Source organism: Microcaecilia unicolor, chromosome 7, assembly GCF_901765095.1.
Source record: "Microcaecilia unicolor chromosome 7, aMicUni1.1, whole genome shotgun sequence".
Lineage (NCBI taxonomy): Eukaryota > Metazoa > Chordata > Amphibia > Gymnophiona > Siphonopidae > Microcaecilia > Microcaecilia unicolor.
Window position 1 is genome coordinate 40,845,844 of NC_044037.1, and position 12,095 is coordinate 40,857,938.

Consider the following 12,095-nt stretch of genomic DNA (forward strand, 5'->3'; position numbering starts at 1 on the left):
GTGCCCCTTTCACGTCGGGCACGCGAACACCTAGTACCTGTCCTGGGCACCCCACTGGCCTGAGCGCGCATGCCCCCTCGGTGCACGGCGCCATGTTATCTTCGGCTCCGTACACCCAAGGGGGCACTGCGCCTCTCTGAAATAAGAGAAACTACAGTTTGTTTGTTTCTTGAAACACATACTCTGTTTCAAAGGAAGTACTCAAAGGTATCTTGGGGGCTGAAGATGTCAATTGAACAACAGAACAAAGCAGCAATTCGGTTGCACCTGTTCCAGTTGGCTGTTCTCACTTCAGCTGGAAAAGTTCCTCAGCGATTATGCTGAGAGTGGGCAGCCTGCAATTAAATGACTGAAGTGTGTCAAGATTTTCAATGACAGAAGAATTCCAGTGAAAAGGAGGACGGGACCGGCACTTCAGTTTCTGGCTTTGATGACATTTCAGCTGAGTTGGCTTTGTATATTGAAAAGATGCCTGCCCTGCCCCCCCCCCCCCCCCACGCACACACACACACACACACACACAATCCAGAGCATTCTGCAAGAGGAAACTGACATACTGACATTTACCATGTTTTCGTCAACAACAGCTGACCATCTTCCAAAACTGAAAGTATTGGGACTGCTATTAAAAGTATTTATCCATGTATTAGTAGCTGGTATTTGAATAAATGCCCTATTCAGGAATTTTCAGCAGCTCTATCTATATAGTGCTGATATACTGGATACTGCCGGGGCAGAGTGAGGGAGAAGCAGTAAAAATATACAGATACTCCAAATTCTATAAATGGTGCTAAGCATGCAGTTATAGAATTGGGCCTGTTGCACACATTATGCAATTAACTAATTGACATTAACAAGCACGAATTGTCGCTAATTTGCTATAGTGCTTGTAACACACTTACACCCCTGTTCTATAAGCAGTGCACCTAACGTCTCTCACATTCAGATGCAAAGGGGACATTAATGTGGGAGAGGCAGTAGTGTACCATTGGCGGGGCAGTGGGGTTGGTCCGCCCCAGGTGCAGGCAGAAAGGGGGTACATGGAGCAGGCACGTGGCTGTTGACTTTGCCGATCCTCCTGCCCCCTCTGACATTACTTCCTATTCTGGGGCAGGGGACCGGCAGAGATGACAACCACTCGCCTTCTCCATGCGCCCTCTTGCTAGGAGGAAAAGTAGTGGGGTGATGTGCTTTGGGGTGTGTGGCGCATCTTGGGGGAGTGACACGTCGGGGGGTGAAGCGCCGGGGTGCACAGAGGCGACCTACCCCAGGTGGCGAACAAGCTAGATACACCACTGGGGAGAGGCGTAGGGTGTTCTGACTATTATTATGTGCACTTAGAATAGTTGCATTTCTGCACACAACTGCTGCATTTAGGCACCACAGTAGACATGGCATACAGTGGTGGAAATAAGTATTTGATCCCTTGCTGATTTTGTAAGTTTGCCCACTGACAAAGACATGAGCAGCCCATAATTGAAGGGTAGGTTATTGGTAACAGTGAGAGATAGCACATCACAAATTAAATCCGGAAAATCACATTGTGGAAAGTATATGAATTTATTTGCATTCTGCAGAGGGAAATAAGTATTTGATCCCCCACCAACCAGTAAGAGATCTGGCCCCTACAGACCAGGTAGATGCTCCAAATCAACTCGTTACCTGCATGACAGACAGCTGTCGGCAATGGTCACCTGTATGAAAGACACCTGTCCACAGACTCAGTGAATCAGTCAGACTCTAACCTCTAGAAAATGGCCAAGAGCAAGGAGCTGTCTAAGGATGTCAGGGACAAGATCATACACCTGCACAAGGCTGGAATGGGCTACAAAACCATCAGTAAGACGCTGGGCGAGAAGGAGACAACTGTTGGTGCTATAGTAAGAAAATGGAAGAAGTACAAAATGACTGTCAATCGACAAAGATCTGGGGCTCCACGCAAAATCTCACCTCGTGGGGTATCCTTGATCATGAGGAAGGTTAGAAATCAGCCTACAACTACAAGGGGGGAACTTGTCAATGATCTCAAGGCAGCTGGGACCACTGTCACCACGAAAACCATTGGTAACACATTACGACATAACGGATTGCAATCCTGCAGTGCCCGCAAGGTCCCCCTGCTCCGGAAGGCACATGTGACGGCCCATCTGAAGTTTGCCAGTGAACACCTGGATGATGCCGAGAGTGATTGGGAGAAGGTGCTGTGGTCAGATGAGACAAAAATTGAGCTCTTTGGCATGAACTCAACTCGCCGTGTTTGGAGGAAGAGAAATGCTGCCTATGACCCAAAGAACACCGTCCCCACTGTCAAGCATGGAGGTGGAAATGTTATGTTTTGGGGGTGTTTCTCTGCTAAGGGCACAGGACTACTTCACCGCATCAATGGGAGAATGGATGGGGCCATGTACCGTACAATTCTGAGTGACAACCTCCTTCCCTCCGCCAGGGCCTTAAAAATGGGTCGTGGCTGGGTCTTCCAGCACGACAATGACCCAAAACATACAGCCAAGGCAACAAAGGAGTGGCTCAGGAAGAAGCACATTAGGGTCATGGAGTGGCCTAGCCAGTCACCAGACCTTAATCCCATTGAAAACTTATGGAGGGAGCTGAAGCTGCGAGTTGCCAAGCGACAGCCCAGAACTCTTAATGATTTAGAGATGATCTGCAAAGAGGAGTGGACCAAAATTCCTCCTGACATGTGTGCAAACCTCATCATCAACTACAGAAGACGTCTGACCGCTGTGCTTGCCAACAAGGGTTTTGCCACCAAGTATTAGGTCTTGTTTGCCAGAGGGATTAAATACTTATTTCCCTCTGCAGAATGCAAATAAATTCATATACTTTCCACAATGTGATTTTCCGGATTTAATTTGTGATGTGCTATCTCTCACTGTTACCAATAACCTACCCTTCAATTATGGGCTGCTCATGTCTTTGTCAGTGGGCAAACTTACAAAATCAGCAAGGGATCAAATACTTATTTCCACCACTGTACATGGTCGCACCTAAAATTTGGTGCATAACTGTGGAGTTATGCCTCTATAACACATTAGCTCCTGGATTCTACATAAGGCGCAGTGAGTAGCCTTTGAGGCGCACACCTTAATTGAGTAACGAGTCATTCAGTGATAAGTGGCCGATAACCAGTTATCACTAATTGGCAATAATTGGAATTTACACATGCTTTTGTTAGGCATATTATAAAAAGATGCACGCGTAAATTCCAACGTGCATAGCTGAAAAGGGGGTATGACCATGGGAGGAGTGTGGGTGTGTCAGGTCATTCCTTAAATTTATTCATGTCATAGAATTTGGAGGAATGCATCTACATTTAGGTGTGGGTATCTACACCAGGGTTTCAGTGGCGTAAATGGTCGCACCTAAATGTAGGCATGTTCTCCAGCCCTATAAGCTATTCTCTAAACCACGTTTAACTTTAGGCATGGTTTAGAGAATAGCTTATAGGGCTGAGAACATGCCTGGGATTTGTGCATGCATCTTGCTAAGTGCTATTCTAGAAAGATTTGTGAGCAAATGTTTTACTGCACAACTCAAAAGGGGGCATGGTGATGAAAGGGGCATAGGTGGGTCAGAGGCATTCACTAAAGATGCGTGCAGTATTATAGTATTTGGGGGATCTGCACCTAACTTACGTGCCATGATTTACACCAGGTTTCAGTTGGGGTAAAGCCTTATGCTCAAAGTTGGGTATGGATCCCATACCTATTCTATTCTATAAATGGCATGCAATTTGGAGCACCGTTTATAGAATAGCAAAGATTTGGGTGCTAGATACTGAATCTAGTCCTAGTTGTTTATTTTATGAAATAATGACTTAGATGTCGGCATTCATGCAGGGTTATTTTAGGTTTGAACATAGGACTTAATCAGATAGGATAGCAGATAATCAAGAGTCCTCCAGTTGGTTACAAAAAGATTAAATAATTAAAACTTGAACTATAGATATAATTCACGGTAGATACATTGAGGATAATAGACACAAGAACAAGAAATTTAATGAGCAAATGGAAAAACGCTGTTGCAAGCTGAAAAGGAAAAAGCTGTAGACGCATTTGTACAGAAATCACATAATCGGCAGCTGGACTGAAGAAAGCAAATTGGACACTAGATTGCAGCTTGATCTTGCTAAAGGAGAAGAATGTATAATTTGTTTCTTTTTGTAACTTGGGAAGCCTGCTGCCTGCAAAAACTCAAAGTCTGCTCAGAGTGGGAAAAATGTTATCTAACCGGAAGGATGTATGCCCGCATGATCCCTCTTGAAGAAAAAAATATAAAAGTGGCCTACACACTAAAAGTGAGAATGCATGCCAAGGCCATTTAAGGTACACACAAAAAAAAAAGTGATATGCACTAATGGTCTAATGTACCTAGGGCAGGTTTAATCATGAGGCAAACTAGATGGTCACCTAAGATAGCACCTTCTAGGGAGTGGGTGAGGGGCACAGAACAGCTGTGGTCAAAGCAGAATATGTCCTGATAGGCCCATAAAGTCAGAGAACCAGTAACCAATGCTTTTCACTTTTTGATCCTGAAAAAACATACAATTGGACATCATACTTTAAATATTATTCTAGGAGGGAAGATGCTGGGATAGTCAATGATTGTTGACTTTAATTATTACAATCTTTTTGGAGGACAGGCTTAAAGGTCTGAAAGGTAACTGAGAAGAAGGGCACAAAGCTGAAGGTTTGCCTAGGATGTCTAACGACCTTCCACTGACCTTGAGTGGGCCTATTAAATCAGTATGCTGAACATAAGAACATAAGCATCACCATACTGGGACAGACTGAAGGTCCATCAAATCTAGTATTCTGATTCCATCAGTAGTCCAGGGCCACCGAGAAGGGGGCCAGGGAGGTCATAAATTCCCCAGGCCCAGCCTCCAATGGGGGGCCCAGGCCCGGCACTGACAAGCTTCTTCCTGCCTGCCTGTTTCTGGGTCTGTCCTCTCCTGCTCTTGCGTGCCACCCAGGACCCGGATGATTGCATTAGCATGCTACCGCCTTAATGCAATCATCCAGGTCCCAACTCCCAGCATGGATAGAAACAGGAGAGGACAAATTAGCAGGCAGGAAGAGGCTTGTCGGCACCAGGCCTGGGCCCTCTTTGGAGGCAGAGACAGAAAGGCAAGGGAGCGGGAGGGAGGGAGCAGCGATGCAAGTGGGAGGCGGTGCGCAGTGGTCTGGTTCTGCCCCGGACCCGGCTGTATCTCTCAGCAGCCCTGCAGTGGTCAATCCGGATTACAACTACCTGGCAAGATCCCAAAAGAATAACAGTGCACAAATTTTGGCAAGCACCCAATCTGCGCATGCAATTTAATTGAGCAACAATCCAATTAACACCAATAATTGGACACTAACAATTAGTTACTGGCACTAATTGGCAACAATATGAATTTACGCGTGCATTGTACTATGCACTATTCTATAAACATGCATGTATAATTTTTTCAGCATGCAACTAAAAAGGGGTGTGGCCATGGGAAGGGCATGGGCGGTTCAGGGGCATTCATTACAGATGTACGCAGTTTTATAGAATATGAGAGATCTGTGTCTAATTTAGGCATGAGGATTTATACCAGGTTTCAGTTGGTGTAAATTCTCGTGCCCAAACTGGATGTGGATCCTGGTGTTGAGCGCTATTCTATAAATGCCACTCAAGTCGTGCCATTTATAATTCTATAAAAACACACCTATGTTTTTAGGTGCCAAGAATGCTCCTATTTAGAGCCTATTCTGTTAAGAAAAGTAGGTGCCTACTTTTATACTAGTGTAACCATTTAGAACTGGTGTAAATGCTTGCACCTAGATTGGAAAAGGCGCCTAGATTGGGAAAGTACATGCCCGAGGCAGCTATAAATAAGGGGAGTGGCTGCACGCCTGTAAAAGCAAGCTGGCTGTATATTTGAAGCCTGCAAACAGAAAGAGAGCAGAACTGGTATATGGATGTCAGCAGAAACCTCCCTTGGAGCTGTAGGCTGCTCATCCCAAGAAAAGCCAGGCTTTTAGGGGAGTGAAATGAGAGCCATACAGAGATGGAAGCACTTAGAAAGGAAAGGCATTCTGGATAGTTCTTTTGAGAGTTGAGCTATCTGTCTCATAAGGAGAAGACTAAAATCTGGTCCCCCTTTTCTAAGTAAGTGAAATTTGGTTATTTCCTTTGGGGGATGCAAACTATGTTGCCATGAGCAAGAGGAGACTGAAGAGGAGGTCTTGGCCCAAGGAAAAGAGGGTTTGCATCCAGGAGAGGAAAGGTAATATAAAACATGTTTTATAAAGTGAGAGGTAGAAGTAACAAAAGTGAATCACATTCTAGAGCAGGCATAGCAGTCACTATGTTAGAAGCATGGAGGTGTATTTTCAAAACACTTAGACTTACATAGAGGGGCATTTTCGAAAGAAACGTATAAGTTGGAATTTGGACGTCTTTGTAAAATGTCCAAATTTGGAGGCGAGGAGAAGGTCATTTTTGAAAAAAGATGGACATCCATCTTTGTGTTTGAAAATACCAGTGGATGTCCTCGGATTTGGACGTCCTTGGATTTGGACGTCTTTGATTTTCGGCCATTTTCGAAACCAAAAAACATCCAAGTCTAAAACATCCAAATTCAAGTCATTTGAATGTGAGAGGAGCCAGCATTTGTAGTACACTGGTCCCCCTGACTTGCCAGGACAGCAATCGGGCACCCTAGGGGGCACTGCAGTGGACTTCATAAACTGCTCCCAGGTACATAGCTCCCTTACCTTGTGTGTTGAGCCCCTCAACCCCCCCAAAAACCCACTACCCCCAACTGTACACCACTACCATAGCCCTTACGGGTGAAGGGGCACCTATATGTGGGTACAGAGGGTTTGTGGTGGGTTTTGGAGGGCTTGCTGTTTCCTCTACAAAAGTAACAGGTGGGGGGGGGTATGGGCCTGGGTCCTCCTGTCTGAAGTGCACTGCACCTACTACTAATCTACTCCAGGGACCTGCATGCGCTGTCATTGACCTGAGTATGACATCTGAGGCTGGCAAGTAATATTTCTAATCATGTTTTTTTGGGGTGGGAGGGAGTTAGTGACCACTGGGGGAGTAACAGGAGGTCATCCCCGATTCCCTCCAGTGGTCATCTGGTCATTTTGGGCACCTTTTTGTGCCTTATTGTAAATGAGAAAAAAATAAAATAATAAATAAAAATTACCTTTTTTTCTCGAGGGTTGGGGGGTTTTATAAATGGTGTGTTCCCGGTGGTCTTTTGGGCCATCTTGGGCTGCTAGTGTCAATGAGTTGTGTGTGCTGAGCCAAAGCTCAGTAACAGGGGAAACGTTGTTTGACATAGGTTCAGGGGCAGTTAGGAGCATTGTCTGAGATACTGCTAGGTGTCAGCAATCGTTGTCTAGGTATGGTCCCGGGTCCAGTTCACAGGATTGTGAAAAATTACAGAAGGACCTTACGAGACTGGGAGACTGGGTAGCTAAATGGCAGATGACGTTTAATGTGAGCAAGTGCAAGGTGATGCATGTGGGAAACAGAACCCAAATTATAGCTATGTCATGCAAGGTTCCACGTTAGGAGTTACGGACCAAGAAAGGGATCTGGGTGTCATCGTCAATACTACACTGAAACCTTCTGCTCAGTGTGCTGCTGCGGCTCAGAAAGCGAATAGAATGTTGGGTATTATTAGGAAAGGTATGGAAAACAGGTGTGAGGATGTTATAATGCCGTTATATCGCTCCATGGTGCGACCGCACCTTGAGTATTGTGTTCAATTCTGGTCGCCGCATCTCAAGAAAGATATAATGGAAATGGAATTGGAAAAGGTGTAGCGAAGGGCGACTAAAATGATAGCGGGGATGGGACGACTTCCCTATGAAGAAAGACTAAGGAGGCTAGGGCTTTTCAGCTTGGAGAAGAGACGGCTGAGGGGAGACATGATAGAGATATATAAAATAATGAGTGGAGTGGAACAGATGGATGTGAAACGTCCAAAAATACTAGGACTAGGGGGCATGCGATGAAACTACAGTGTAGTAAATTTAAAACAAATCGGAGAAAAGTTTTCTTCACCCAACGCGTAATTAAACTCTGGAATTCGTTGCCAGAGAACGTGGTGAAGGCAGTTAGCTTGGCAGAGTTTAAAATGGGGTTAGAAGGTTTCCTAAAAGGATAAGTCCATAAACCGCTACTAAATGGACTTGGGAAAAATCCACAATTCCGGGAATAACATGTATAGAATGTTCGTACGTTTGGGAAGCTTGGCCTGGATTGGCCGCTGTCGTGGACAGGATGCTGGGCTGGATGGACTCTTGGTCTTTTCCCAGTGTGGCATTACTTATGTACTTATTTACTTATGTACTTATGTAGAGGCAGTTGGGTCCATTTCACAGAGGCAGTGGTTTCCCAAAGAATACACAATCCACACGGGGTTTGGATATATATAGAAAGTATATTGTATTTGCATATATAGGATCACAGCACTTAGTACAGGTAAGTATTCCAATGCTGTATCTATATGTATATTCTTCAGTTTCCCAAATTTGTATTAATTCCCTCGTGTGTGCAACCCAATCAAGTATATGATCAATGTATATGACTTCTAGGATGTTAACTAGTTATGTTCTTCGGCTTCCCAGATTGTAGTTACTCTAAGCATGTAACCCTTGCTATGTAATCTCTGTTCTTTGTAAACTGATTGATTATTCCCTGTTCATTTTCAGTTGATTGTACTCCAACTAGAACTTAATGGTAGAGTGGATTATAAATGCCCTTATTAAATTACATTTATAAAAGACTGACTTTTCTGCATGAAGCTCCACCCTCCCAACCCCTTTCCCACCTCTCTGGAATAAATCTTTTCTCACTCTAGAGTTTTCACCAGCAAGAGGAGTGCTTCTACTGTTAGCTTAGCAGTTAGCTTAGCAGAGTTTAAAAAGGCGTTGGCCCTTGGCCTGGATTGGCCGCTGTCGTGGACAAGATGCTGGGCTCAATGGACCCTTGGTCTTTTCCCAGTATGGCATTACTTATGTACTTATGTACCATTGCAATCACCATGTGAAGGGGGTCAGAACTTAATGAAGAGGTTGGGACTTGGTGTGCTGGGGTTATGCTCTTGATGGAGAGGTTGAGATTCATACAGAAGAAAGGGAAAGGGAATTGATGTACTAACTGTCTGTGGTTACAATCAAAGCAGTTTACATACAGGTACTTATTTGGTACCTGGGGCAATGGAGGGTTAAGTGATTTGCCCAAAGCCACAAGGAGCTATAGTGGGAATTGAGCCCAGTTCCCTAGGATGAAAGTCTGCTGCACTAACCGCTAGACTACTCCACTCCAAAAAGAGACACCACTGATGTGGGGTGTAGGAGGAGATTTTAATCCTTAATGCTAACCAATCCAGAACATTTTTGGCCAGTAATCATGGGGATTCTGTAACAATCATGTGCAGAATAAACTATTGTGGATGGCCTATATGTTAATAGTATGTGATTGCAGGAGCAAGCTAAAACTTCATGCACAAAACGTTCCTTTGCAGAGTGCATGATAAATGCTAGCTCAAGGATGCAGAAACTTCAAAGGAAATTGATAGAAGTTCTACAATTCTGCGAGGGGGCAACAGAACTGATCAGGAAAAGGCCTGTCACCAACAGGCACAAAAATAGCACAATCAGAATGTTTTATTCATATAGATAATGATTTTTGAAGGGGGAAAATATCTCATGAGACAGAGCGTCTATCAAAAAGAGCAAGGTGACAATACAAAATGCTTTACTTGTAAGTAAATATATTTATTACAGTCTGTCAGATGAACACTTAAAAAGACATATACACTAAATAAACATGAATGAACATTTTTGGATTATTTTAGTGAAATGTATTAGGTTGAATTAGCCTTGTTAAAATTTGAAATGAGGCATTAACTGTGTTTAAAATGTTTGGAGGGCCTGATATAATAGAGGGATTTTACCTTGACTTTCAGTACACCAGTGATTCATTTCGAAATGAAATAGTTTATTTATGTTTTCTGGATTTCTGAACCTAAACGCTATAAATATTCTTTTACCAGATTTGAATTTACATGATTTTGCCTGGAACAGGCTGAAGGAATGAATCACATTATAAGTTCATGTTGGAAGTAATAAATCTCCAGGAGAGTTCATTATAAAAGTGCAACTCAAAATTTAAAAACAGGCGTTCATCTGCTCAGGGCTAAATCAAATAAAATGTACGTTGGGTGCCCAAAGGAACTTTTAAAGATTGTATTTTACCATGTATTCCATTATTGTTTTTTTAAGTTTAGAAAATAAGCAGCAACAAACCTGCCAAAGAGTTTTCTTACACAATTCTGAAGTAGTCCATCTGCTGTCCAGTTTTGCATTCCCTGAGCTTTCTGAAACAACAGACAAGAAGGGAAACCTAAGTGCAAAAATGTAATTGTATAATATATAGAGCAACCAGGAATATCTATGTATGTTGATCTACCTATTAACCCTGCCAGAATTCTGCACCAAAAAAGTCAAACTTCTGTGTAATATATTTCAAAATTCTTTGCACAAAATTTGTAAATTCTGCAAGTTTATTTGGCATAATTTAACCAATGCTACAGCACCCCTCTTCCTGTACACATATACCATCCATATTTTTCCAGCTCCCCTGCACCCACACACAGCATCCCTCTTTTTTACACCCCCCTCTCTGTCCCTGCCTCCCCCTCCCTGCACCCATACTTAGCATCCTCCTTTTTTCCAGCCCCCTCTCTCCCTCCCTCCCTGCACTCACACATAGCATCTCTCTTTTTACAGCCTTTCCCTCCCCCACACAGAGCACCCCCTTTTTTGCAGCCCGAGGAGGAGGAACTGCAGCAGGAGAACCTCTTTGGGGCAGGAAAGAACCCCACTCGTTCCTGCCCTGCAGCTGCAGCTCTCTCTCTAGTGCTATGCTTTTTCCAAATGGCCACTGAGACTTGCAGCAGTAGTCTCACAAGATTACGCTTGAAGTCTTGGTGGCCATTTTGAAAAATCATGTCATCAGCAAGAGAATGGTAGCCATGGGGCAGGAAAGACTGGGGTTCTTTCCTGCCCCTGAAGAGGCCACTAGACCACAAGGGTGTGCTGTGCTTAGTTGGGCCAGGTGGCAATGGGCAGGGGAGAGTGTAGATTCTGCACAGAAATGTTGAATTCTGCACAACTGGAGAATTCTGTGCACATTCTGTGCTCCACAGTCACGTAGAATTCTGGCAGGAGTAATATATATATATATATAGATATCAAACAAAACAATTTTATTTCAAAAATACATCTAAAAACATATACACAACAGTTTTACATTATATAATACAATGGGTTGACCCAAGAATAAAATAGTGCTTCCACAAAAATAAATGACTGTCATTTTCAGTTTGTTGCATATAATATCACCACATATCAAGTACCCAATATGTTTTGTTGTAATGCCTGTTTCAGGGGCCTTTTAAACTTGTGGAGGGGCATTTTTAATATGACATCTAAATCTGAATTGAAACGCTTTACCGTAAACGTCTCAATCCAACGTCTCGCATTTAGCCATAATTGAACCAGAAAAACTTCTAAATTTCTGGTTTAATAATGGCTTGGAGGTAGACGTTTTTAGGCTGAATACATCCATCTGTAAGTACCATTTAAAAAAAAAAGTCCCAAAGATAAACGTTGAAGACAAGCCATAGGGATGTCTGTCTGGCAGCATTCCTAGTGAACTGACCACACAGACATCCCAGCAGTGCAGAGGGACAGCCTAGTAGTCAGTACAATGAACTTCACATAAAAGGACCTAGGTAACAATCCCATTTAAACCCCTTCATATTGCATTGTGAGCCCTCCAGGAACAGAGAAAACCTACTTTACTTAAAGGTCCACCACTACAATAGCCCCTCCGGCTTGCAGGTCACTTATATATTTAGGCAGGAGGTATGTCTATGTTCCACGAGGGTTCACATATTTGTGCTGAAATGAAAGAGTTATAGTGGGAATTGAACTTGGGTCGTGTTGTTCACTGTCCACTTCAACTGACCACTAGGCTAAGAACATCAGAATAGCCATACTAGGTCAGACCAATGGTCC

At 43.5% G+C, this 12,095-nt stretch overlaps 1 protein-coding gene across 3 annotated transcripts in view; it reads left to right on the forward strand.

Moving 5' to 3' along the window:
* The window catches only part of FGF13 (fibroblast growth factor 13), a 571,318-nt gene that overhangs the window by 289,275 nt on the left and 269,948 nt on the right, over nucleotides 1–12,095 (forward strand). The window lies entirely within an intron of this gene.